Source organism: Mobula birostris, chromosome 25 (assembly GCF_030028105.1).
Source record: "Mobula birostris isolate sMobBir1 chromosome 25, sMobBir1.hap1, whole genome shotgun sequence".
NCBI lineage: Eukaryota > Metazoa > Chordata > Chondrichthyes > Myliobatiformes > Myliobatidae > Mobula > Mobula birostris.
Window position 1 is genome coordinate 459,100 of NC_092394.1, and position 12,269 is coordinate 471,368.

Here is a 12,269-nt window from a genome sequence, read left to right on the forward strand (position 1 = left end):
CCTCTGAACTATCTGATTTTGGGAACAAGATTCACAACACGCTGGAGGAACTCAGCAGGTCGGGCAGCATCCGTGGAAACGATCAGTTGACGTTTCGGGCCGGAGCCCTTCGTCAGGACTGAAGAGGGAAGGGGCAGAGGCCCTATAAAGAAGGTGGGGGGAGGGTGAAGGAGAAGGCTGGTAGGTTCCAGGTGAAAAACCAGTAAGGGGAAAGATAAAGGGCTGGGGGAGGGGAAGCAGGGAGGTGATAGGCAGGAAAGGTGAAGAAGGAATAGGGGAAAACACAATGGGTAGTAGAAGGAGGCGGAACCATGAGGGAGGTGATAGGCAGCTGGGGGAGGGGGCAGAGTGACATAGGGATAGAGGAATGGAGGGGGAGGAAATTACCGGAAGTTGGAGAATTCTATGTTCATACCCGATGCAGATTGGGGGATCGCTTCGTCGAGCACCTCCGCTCCGTTCGCCACAACAAACGGGATCTCCCAGTAGCCACCCACTTCAACTCTGCTTCCCACTCCCATTCAGATATATCCATAGATGGCCTCCTCTACTGCCATGGTGAGGCTAAACTCAGGTTGGAGGAGCAACACCTCATATACCGTCTAGGTAGTCTCCAGCCCCTTGGTATGAACATAGAATTCTCCAACTTCCAGTAATTTCAATCGACTTCTCTAACTTCCGCTAATGCCTCACCTCCCCCTTGTACCCCATCTGCTACTCATTTTTATGCACACATTCTTTCTCTCACTCTCCTTTTTCTCCGTCTGTCCCTCTGAATATACCTCTTGCCCATCCTCTGGGCCCCCCCCCTTGTCTTTCTTCCCGGACCTCCTGTCCCATGATCCTCTCGTATCCCCTTTTGCCTATCACCTGTCCAGCTCTTGGCTCTATTCCCCCACCTCCTGTCTTCTCCTATCATTTTGGATCTCCCCCTCCCCCTCCAACTTTCAAATCCCTTACTCACTCTTCCTTCAGTTAGTCCTGACGAAGGGTCTCGGCCTGAAACGTCGACTGCACCTCTTCCTACAGATGCTGCCTGGCCTGCTGCGTTCACCAGCAACTTTGATGTGTGTTGCTTAAGTAAATCAATTACGTGTATTGAATAGATTTTTGAAAAATGTGTGAAAACTATAATACTGTATATTAAAAAAAGTGAGGCAGTGTCCAAAGCTTCAATGTCCATTTAGGAACTGGATGACAGAGAAGCTGTTCCTGAATTGCTGAGTGTGTGCCTTCAGGCTTCTATATTTCCTACCTGATGGTAACAGTGAGAAAAGGGCATGCCCTGGGTGCTGGAGGTCCTTAGTAATGGACGCTGCCTTTCTGAGACACTGCTCCTTGAAGATGTCCTGGGTACTATGTAGGCTAGTACCCAAGATGGAGCCGACTAGATTTACAACCTTCTGCAGCTTCTTTCGGTCCTGTGCAGTAGCCCCTCCATACCAGACAGTGATACAGCCTGTCAGAATGCTCTCCACAGTACAACTATAGAAGTTTTTGAGTGTATTTGTTGACATGCCAAATCTCTTCTAATAAAGTATAACCGCTGTCTTGCCGCCTTTATGACTACATCGATATGTTGGGACCAGGTTAGATCCTCAGAGATCTTGACACCCAGGAACTTGAAGCTGCTCACTTTCTCCACTTCTGATCCCTCTATGAGGATTGGTATGTGCTTCTTCGTCTTACCCTTCCAGAAGTCCACAATCAGCTCTTTCATCTTACTGACGTTGAGTGCCAGGCTGTTGCTGAGGCACCACTCCACTAGTTAGCATATCTCACTCCTGTACGCCCTCTCGTCACCACCTGAAATTCTACCAACAATGGTTGTATCATCAGCAAATTTATAGATGGTATTTGAGCTATGCCTAGCCTCACAGTCATGTGTATACAGAGAGAAGAGCAGTGGGCTAACATTCACTTGCTCTTAGTAAAGAATCTCTTGTTTTGTCCTGAATCACTGTTCTCTTAAGACTGTTACCCCCAGTTCTTGATTCCTTAGCAAGTTGATGCACTGACTTCTCATATATCATATTAATCCACCAAGTATTTTGCATGTCTCAATGAGGTCACCTCTCATTCACCTGAAATCAGAGGATAGAGCAATTGCCTGCTGCATGTATGAGTTAGTTTTCAGTGACTCATGCCTGGAGGCATCCAGGTCGTTTACACATCAGTACTCTAATCATTAACAAAATTTTGTTTTATTGGTTTAGACATTTTTCATTGTAAGTCACTCTCAAATTACCCCAAATGGTTAAAACTCCAAACCCTAAATACCAGTACGTTTTTAGTATTTGTTCACGTGGTCTCTTAGAAAGTTCTGTTTGTCTTTTAGTTACAAAAACAAGTTTCACATGACCTAGTTCCCTGTGACCCATTCCAAACAACACATTCCTATGACTGGATCCTATTTCCTGAGTTTCAGAATTCCTCTCAAATACTGCATCTGTAAACAAGATTTCTTCTAAATTTAATGTTTCTTCTGATTTCAGGTTTACTGATTAACATTTCTGCCCCACCTCATTCTTTCGTAGCCACAATTAAATCCTGATATCTGAATTTATTAACAATTATTGTCCCATACCCCAACATGCTGTAAGATGCAGTAAATCCTTCACCAACTGGTAATTTTTCTGGTCTGGAATGTCCAAGCTCATGAAACTAAAACTAGTTAATTCATATTACATTTATTAGTGCCTGTTTTTTCAATATTAACTCACAACTGGCAGTGGTGGTGGGAGTGTGGAATGAGCTGCTAGATGAAGTGGTAAATGTGGGCTCACTTTTAACATTTAAGAAAAACTTGGACAGGTACATGGATGAGAGGTGTATGGAGGGATATGGTCCAGGTGCAGGTCAGTGGGACTAGGCAGAAAATGGTTCGGCACAGCCAAGAAGGGCCAAAAGGCCTGTTTCTGTGCTGTAATGTTCTATGGTTCTATGGTTAACTGAAACATATCTTACATTTACAAACTATGACCGCTGTAAATAGAATCCATAGGGCGATCTTGGCACAGATCATTTAGCCCATATTGGAACATTCTATTTTTGATTACTGTGATACTGCACCCTTTGACACTGAAAAAACAAGTTTCACATGACGCAGTTCCCTGTGACTCATTCCAAACAACACATTCCTATGACTGCAATCCATTTCTTGTGCTTCAGAATTCCTCTCACTGTGTCTATCAACTAGATATCTCTTCTTAATTCAATGTTTCATCTGATTTCAGATTTACCAATCGATCTTTTTGTCCCACCTCACTTCTTTGTAGCTAAATTAAATCCTAATTTCTGAATTTCATAATTGTTTTTTTTAATGAAATCGAGTGTACAATAAGATGCAACGGAAGTCCAGATATACAACAGTGAATGAACTTTGATCTGAACACAGGAGGTATGGAACAGTGTAACAGAGAAACAGGCCCTTCGGTTCATCCTGTCTGCACTGGTCTACTTGGGACTTCGGCTAAATAAGACACAAAGATCTCTAGCGGAGGCCCAGCAACGTCCTCTCCTGCATCTCTCATCAGCCCGGGGCAGATTCCATCAGGCCAGAGATGGAAGTAGAAGAGGGACTAAGGGCTCAATGAAGGATAAGACCATAAGATATAGGAGCAGAATTAGGCCATTTGGCCCATCAAGTCTGCTCCACCATTTCATCATGGCTGATCCATTTTCCCTCTCAGCTCCAATCTCCTGCCTTCTCCCCATATCCGTTTGTACTGTGACCAATCAAGAATCTATCAATCTCTGCTTTAAAAGTATGTAAAGACTTGGCCTCCACAGCCACCTGTGGCAACAAATTCCATAGGACTACCACTCTCTGGCTAAAGAAATTCCTTCCCTCCATTCTAAGGCAGTGTCCTCTTTATATGACAAGCTGTTCAATCCTGCAATCATTTTCGTGAATGTTTTTGAACCCACTCCAGTGTCAGCACATCCTTTTTAGGGGCCCAGAGCTACTCACAATACTCCATGTGAGGCCACACTAGTATGTTATAAAGCTTCAAAATTACATCCTTGCTTTTATATTCTAGTCCTCTTGAAATGAATGCTAACATCACATTTGCCCTCCTTATCACAGACTGAACCTGCAAATTAACCTTTAGAGAATCCTGCACAAGGACTCCCGAGTCCCTTTATGCCTCAGATTTTTGAAAACTATAGAGTATAGTCTACCCTTTTATTTACAAAAGTGCATGACCATTCACTTCCCAACACTATATTCCATCTGCCAGTTCTTTGCCCATTCTCCTAATCTATCAAAGTCCTTCGGTCGCCTCTCTACTTCCTCAAAGCTATCTGTCCTTCCACCATCTTCATATCATCCATAAACTTTACAACAAAGCAATGAATTCCGTCATCCAAGTTATTGACATGTGATATAAAAAGAAGTGGTCCCAACACAGACCCCGTGGAACGTTACTAGTCACCAGCAGCTCACCAGAAAAGGCTCCCTTTATTCCCACTCTTTGTCTCCTGCCAATCAGCCACTGCTTTATCAATGCTAGGACAGAAGGCAATAGCAGATGAACTGAATAAGTATTTTGCATCAGTCTTCACTCTGGAAGACATTAGCAGTATGGTGGATGCTCCAGGTGTCAGGGGTCATGAAGTGTGCGAAGTTACCATTATGAGAGACTATGCCACAAAATCATTATCTAAATCATTGACAAACAATGAGAAAAGCAGCAGTCCAACACTGACCCCTGAGGAACACCACTAGTCACTGGCAGCCAACCATTCCCACTCTCTGCCTCCTGCCTGGCAGCCATTCTGCTATCCATGCCAGTATCTTTTCTGTAACGCCATAAGGATTTTATCTTGTTAAGCAGCCTCATGTGCGGCACCTTATCAAATGCCTTCTGAAAATCCAAGTAAATGACATCCACTGCCTCTCCTGTGTCCACCCCGCTTGTTGCTTCCTCGAAGAACTCTAAACAGATTTAATTACCCTTCACAGAAATCATGCTAACTTTGACTTATTTTATCATTAGTCTCCAAGTGCCTCAAAACCTCATCCTTAATAGTAGACTCCAACACTTTCCCCACCATTGAGGTTAGGTTAACTGGCCTATAAATTCCTTTCTTTTGCCTTCCTCCTTTCTGAAAAAATGAATTGAATTTAATCGACTTTATTACTTACATCCTTCATATACATGAGTAAAAATCTACGTTACGTCTCCGTCTAAATGTGCAATGTGCAATTTATAGTCATTTATAATAAATAGTATGTACAATAGGACAGTCAGTATAACATAAAATACAATTCTATCAGTGTGAATAAATCAGTCTGATGGCTTGGTGGAAGAAGTTGTCCTGGAGCCTGTTGGTCCTGGCTTTTATGCTGCAGTAAAGTTTCCCAGATGGTAGCAGCTGGAACAGTTTGTGGTTAGGGTATCTCGGGTCCCCAATGATCCTTCAGGCCCTTTTTACACACCTGTCTTTGTAAATGTCCTGAATAGTGGGAAGTTCACACTACAGATGCACTGGGCTGTCCACGCCACTCTCTGCAGAGTTTTGCAATTGAGGGAAGTACAGTTCCCATACCAGGTAGTGATGCAGCCAGTCAGGATGCTCTCAACTGTGTCCCTGTAGAAAGTTCTAAGGATTTGGGGGCCCTTACCAAACTTCTTCAACCATCTGAGATGAAAGAGGCGCTGTAATGCCTTTTTCATCACACAGCCGGTATGTACAGACCACGTGAGATCGTCGGTGATGTTTAAGTTGAGGAACTCAAAGCTGTTCACCATCTCAACTCCAGATCCATTGAAGTCAACAGGGGTTAGCCCGTCTCCATTCCTCCTCTAGTCCACAACCAGCTCCTTTGTCTTTGCGATATTGAGGAAGAGGTTGTTTTCTTGACACCACTGTGTCAGGGTGATGACTTCTTCTCTGAAGGCTGCCTCATTATTATTTGAGATGAAGCCAATCAGTGTAGTGTTGTCAGCAAATTTAATTAGCAGATTGGAGCTGTGGTTGGTGACATAATCATGGGTGTACAGAGAGTAAAGGAGGGCTCTTAGGACACAGCCCTGAGGGGCTCCTGTGTTGAGGGGCAGAGGTGAGGGAGCCCACTCTTACCACCTGCCAGCGATCTAACAGGAAGTCCAGGATCCAGCTACACAAGGCAGGGTGGAGTGACATTTGCAATCTTCCAGTCCTCCGGGACCATGCTAGAATCGAATGATTCTTGAAAGATTATGACCAATGCATCTGTTATCTCTTCAGCAACCTCTCTCTGGACTCTGGGATGTAGTTCATCTGGCCCAGGTGACTTATCCACTATATGACCTTTCAGCTTGCCTCACACTTTTTACTTTGTAATAGTAAAGAAAGAGTTGCTTTCTGTTGGTTTTGAAAATCTTCCCAATCCTCTAACTTCCCACTTATTTTTGCTCTATTATATGCCCTCTCTTTAGTTTTTACATTAGCTTTTATTTCTCTTGTTAGCCACAATTGTGTTGTCTTGCCTTTAAGATACTTTTTCCTCTTTGTGATGTATATATCCTGTGGCTTCCAAATTGCTTCCAGAAATTCCAGACATTTCTGCTCTGCCATCATCCTTGCCAGTATTCTTTTCCAATCAATTCTGGTCAACTCTTATTTCATGCCTCTGTAATTCCCTCTACTCCACTGTAATACTGATACATCTGACTTTAGTTTCTCCTTCTCAATTTTCAGAGTAAATTTGATCATATTATGATCACTTACCGCAAAGGGTTCTTTTACCTTAGGGTAAAATTACAGTTAATTGCACAACACCCAATCCAGAATATCTGATCCCTTAGTGGGTTCAACCATGAGCTGTTCTAAAAAGCCATCTCATAGGCATTCTCGAAGTAGCCCCTCTTGGAATCCAGCACCAACCTGACTTTTCGAATCTGCCTACATATTGAAATCCTCCATGACTATTGTAATGGCATGCATTTTCTATCTCCCAATGTAATTCGTAGATCACATCCTTACTACCGTTTGGGGGTCTGTATACAACTCGCATCAAGATCTTTTTACCCTTGCAGTTCCTTAGCTCCACCCACAATGATTTAATTTGATATCAAAAGGGCCATGCCTCCCCCTCTGCCTACCCGCCTGTCTTTTTGATACAATCTTCTTTCAGCCATGATTCAGTGATGCTCACAATATCTTACATGCCAATCTATAACTGTGCGACAAGTTCATATACCTTATTCCATGTACTGCATGCATTTAAATACAACACCTTCAGTCCCGTGTTTTCCCTTTTCAATTTTGTCTGCCTTTACATTGCAACTCATCCTGTTGACTGTAATGTTGCCCTATCATCAGCCTCTCCTTGCTAGGAGACTCACTACACACTGCCTCTGTTTGTAAACCAACTACTCCATCCTCAGCACTATCACTCCAATTCCCATCCCCCTGCCACGCATTAGACCGCTTCTCTGACCACCAACGTTCCGTCCACCAGAAAAAGCAGGATCTCTCAGTGGCCACCCATTTTAATTCCACTTCCCATGGCTTCCTCTACTGTTGTGATGAGGCCACACTCAGGTTGGAGGAGCAACATCGGTGTAGCCTCCAACCTGATGGCATGAACATCAATTTCTCAAACTTCCGGTAATTCCCCCCCCCCCCCACTTCTCCTTCACCACTCCCCATTCCCATTTCCCTCTCTCACCTGCCCATCAGCACCCTCTGGTGCTCTTGCCCCTTTTCTCTCTTCTGTCCCCTCCTATCAGATTCCCCCTTCTCCAGCCCTGTATCTCTTTCACCAATCAACTTCTCAGCTCTTTACTTCACCTCTCCCTCCCCTCCCAGTTTCACCTACCACCATGAGGTTCTTTCTCCCCTCCCCCCATTTTCTTACTCTGACTCCTCATCTGTTTTGCCAGTTCTGATGAAGGGTTTCCGTCAATTGTACTCTTTTCCATAGAAATGAGCTCCTCCAGCATTTTGTGTATGTTGCTATTAACTGGGCTGGCAGCTAGGAACAATACAGACTTTGAATCTGGACACAGCAAAGTGAAGCCCATTTAAAACAGGAAAGGCCTCCTCACAAACATTGGGGGATGGGTCTAAATTGGGAGACTTGAGCGATAGGATGCCAAAACAACAGCGTGACACGGGTTAGTAGAATCATGCCTTACAGTGTGCCTGGGCACATCTTGTGGCAGGATAGACCCACCAGAGGTGGCAATACAGTTAGTAGAGAATAGCCCCAGGGGTCGTCAGCATTTACTCCAGACCCCATGAATTCCCACGGGATCAGATCCAACATGGGTAAGGAACTCTACTCCTTATTACTCCTCAGCTGATGAATCAGTGTCCTGTATGTTGAACAGTATGTGGAGGAAGCATTGAAAATAAGGAAAGCATTCCGTGAGGGGCTTCAGTGTCCATCACTGACCCCGAGGCTTGACAGACCAAACAAGCCCAGTCCTGAAGGACAGGTAGACTGTGCTGGCAGAAGAAAGTGAGAGACAAAGGCACCTCATTCATCCTAACCAATTTACATGTGGCAGATGCATCTGTCCACAATGACAGTGGTAAGAGTGACCACTGTACAGTCCTTGGGGGAAACAAAGTCCTTGTTTCACACCAAAGAAGCCCATCATTGTGCAGTGTAATGCTGAATTTATTGATTGGACAAACTCACAACAGATCCAGCAGCTCAAAACTAGACATCCATAAGTGACTGTGGATCATCTAAGCAGCAGAAACATCCAGCAACACAATCTGTGAGATCACAGCCCGGTTAAGTTCCTCACTATACTCCGTCCTCGTCGTGACTATCCCTCGAGGTCAAGGATGATGGTCTTTGTTCTGTTGATCTACTTATGGGCTCTCAAGTGGCTTATGAGTCCAATCTTGGCTTTGAAAGTTCTTCCGCATTCAGGACAGGTAGTTCCAGATGGCAGATCAGGCTTTGGTTGTTGCTGCCTCTCTTTCCATTTTCTTCTCTTTTCTTCCAATTCTGCACATCTGTTGGCTTCGAAAGTTGCTGTTCCTTCTCGGATGATGGTTTGCCAGAGTTTCCTGTCCTTGGCGCTGGTTTCCCAATTGTTGATGTCGATGTTACATTTCTTCATGTTGGCTTTTAAGATGTCTTTGAATCTCTTCTGTTGTCCGCCTCTTTTACATTTGCCTTCTTTAATCTGGGAGTAGAAGATTTGTTTTGGCAGACGTTCGTCTTTCATCCAAACAACATGACCGCTCCATCTTAGTTGGTTCTTGATGGCGTAGGCTTCAATGCTTGTTGTTTTTGCTTCATTTAGCACTCTGACGTTGGTTCTTCTATCTTCCCAGCTGATACTTAAGATGTTTCGAAGACAGCGTTGATGGAACTTTTCAAGTGGCTTCAGATGTCGTCCGTGTGTTGTCCAGGTTTCTGATGCATACAGGAGCGTTGGGATTACCACTGTTTTGTACACTAACATTTTGGTGTCTGTTCGGATGTCACGATCATGAAAAACTCTTGTTCGGAGACGTCCAAAAGCTGTTCCAGCGCATTTAAGATGATGTTGGTTCTCCTCATTAAGGTCGACATTGGAGGAGAGGTGACTTCCAAAATAAGGAAAGTGGTCCACGTTTTCCAGGGTTGTTTCGCCAAGTTGAATTGATGGTTCTATCCAATTTGTCTCAGTTGGTGATGGTTGGTAGATGATCTGAGTCTTCTTGGAATTGATGGTAAGTCCAAGTTTCATGTACGCACGGTTGAAGGCAGTCAGAATCTGCTGTAGGTGGTTTTCTGAGAGAGCTGCAACACTGTTGTCTTCTGCGTATTGGAACACGATGAGGGAGCTCATGGATGTCTTCGTTTTGGACTTGAGATGGGCAAGATTGAAAAGTCTGCCATCTGTTCTGTAGACAATTTCGATTCCTGGGGGTAGGTCGTCCTTGATAATGTGGATGATTGTCGCATTGAAGATGGTGAACAAAGTTGGGGCAATCACGCATCCTGTTTTACTCCTGATCTAACTTGAAAAGGCTCACAGTTACTGTTGCTGACCATGACTGTGGCAAGCATGCCATTATGGAGGAGTCTCAGGATTCTAATGTACTTTTCAGGGCATCCATAGGTGGATAGGACATCCCATAGGAGTTCCATTGATACCGAGTCAAAGGCTTTGGTGAGGTCAATGAATGCCATGTACAATGGTTGAAGTTGTTCACGACATTTTTCTTGTAGCTGTTGCATTGTGAAGATCATGTCGATTGCTCCATGTGATGGTCTAAAACCAGCTTGTGTCTCCGGAAGGGTCTTCTCAGCTAAAGGCTTGAGCCAGTGTTCATGATGCGGGTGAGGATCTTTCCTGCTGTTGCTAACAGGGTGATTCCATGATAGTTTCCGCATTCTGATTGATCACCTTTTCTTTTGTAGATGGTAACGATTACTGAGGCTCTAAAGTCTGCTGGTACGTCTTCAATTATCCAGATCTTGATGAGAAGTTGATGCAGTTGATAATGAAGCAGGTTACCTCCAATTTTGTAGACCTCGGCTAGTATTCCATCAAGTCCAGCGGCCTTGTTGTTTTTCAAGGTTTTGATGGCTTCCTTGACTTCCTTAAGTGTTCGTATTTTGCTTAGGGAGTCGGCAACAGGCTGTTTTGGAATGTTGTTAATCACATTCCTGTCAAATGAGACGGTTTGATTTAGAAGATCTTCAAAGTGCTCCCTCCATCTAGAATTGATGTCAGCATTGCTTTTCGGGATGGTTGAACCATCTTTGCTTTTGAGAGGGGCTTGACCATGAGTGGATGGGCCTAAAATAGCTTTAGCTGCATTGAAAAAGCCTCGAGTGTCGTTGGTGTCTGCTAGTTGTTGGATTTCCTGAGCTTTCTTCCTCCACCATTGTTTTTTCAAGTTTCGGGTGCTCTTCTGGACTGCAGCCTTGCATTCCTGATAGCATTTCCTTTTGGTAGCCGATTGTTGGTCATTTTGTAAGGTGATGAAAGCTTTTCTCTTTTTGGAGTAGTTTGTCGTTATCATCAAACCAATCCTGATGTTTTTTCGTCTTGAACCCAATTGTTTCTTTGCAGGAGGTGATGATAGCGTTCTTCAATTGATTCCAGTGTTCTTCTACAGATGGTGGGATTTGTTGAGGCAGTTGTTCTTGAAGATTTTGTTGGAACTTCTGTACATGGTTGATGTCTTGAAGGATGTCAACATTGAATTTCTTAATAGTGTTCTGATTTTGGTGTTTCCTTTTGGGCCGAATCTTCATTCTCATGGTGGACGAGATGAGTCGATGGTCTGTCCAGCACTCGTTGGCACCAGTAACAGCTCTTGTTATCAGTACATCTTGTTGGTCCCGAGATCGTACGATGATGTAGTCGATGAGGTGCCAGTGTTTGGAGCGTGGATGCTGCCAGGAGACTTTGTGCCTGTTTTTCTGAAGAAGTCACTATACTATTACAGTCAAGTTTAGAGATTAACCATGGTTCAATGAGAAGTGAAGAAGACCCTCTTGGAAGGAACAGCACCAAGTATCTCTAAAAATAATGAGGTGCCACACGAGTAAGCAGAAATACACAATGAGTGGTTGAAGTCTGTGTATTTTAATGCTGACAGTATACTAGGTAACTCTGTCATGGACAGGCCCAAGTCTGGCTGCAAAAGGAGGACAGTTAAGCATGGGGCTAGGAACCCCATCCCGTAAAAACCCAGAGCTACAGAAACATCAACAGAACCTCTACAGTGCTCATTGCTGAGAGAGGAAGGATCTTTGCCTAGAAGATGTATGAAGATGGGGTACACGTAGGGGCAACTTGAAAGACTAGCCCAGGACAGAGGACTTTGGAGAGCTGCTGTCAGAGGCCTATGACCCAATAGGGGTGATGGACTTAAGAGGAAGAAAAATAATTAACTTGGGTAAGGGTGATGAATTTAGAGCACGGATCAGTATGTGCAACTCTGATTTTGTGACCACAACAGGGACAGGAATGGTGCTTAATGTTCCAGGGTTTCAATGTTTTAGAAAAGATAGAGAAGGGATTAAAGGGGGAGGGGAAAGAGTTGCACCGTTAAGGGATTAAAAGGGGAGGGGCAGTTGAACTATTAAGGGTTTAATAGGGAATGAGGTTGCATTATTAAGGCGTTAAAAGGGGAGGGGAGGTGCACTATTAAGGGGTTAAAAGGGGAGCGGAGGTGCACTATGAAGGGGTTAAAAGGGGAGGGGAGGTGCACTATGAAGGGGTTAAAAGGGGAGGGGGAGGAGTTACACTTAAGGGGTTTACAGGGGGGAAGTTGCACTATTAAAGGGTTAAAGGGGGAGGGGAAGGAGT

At 44.2% G+C, this 12,269-nt stretch overlaps 1 protein-coding gene across 3 annotated transcripts in view; it reads right to left on the reverse strand.

Moving 5' to 3' along the window:
- pigl (phosphatidylinositol glycan anchor biosynthesis, class L) overlaps positions 1 to 12,269 on the reverse strand; it is a 168,209-nt gene that overhangs the window by 7,473 nt on the left and 148,467 nt on the right. Inside the window, exon 7 of one of the 3 annotated variants that reach the window (XR_011883115.1) lies at positions 1,761 to 1,814. The exons of the other annotated variants lie outside the window; for them this stretch is intronic. The gene's annotated coding sequence lies outside the window, so the exon portion shown is untranslated. Of the gene's footprint in view, positions 1 to 1,760; positions 1,815 to 12,269 lie in introns of those variants that run through there. 3 annotated transcript variants of the gene reach the window in all.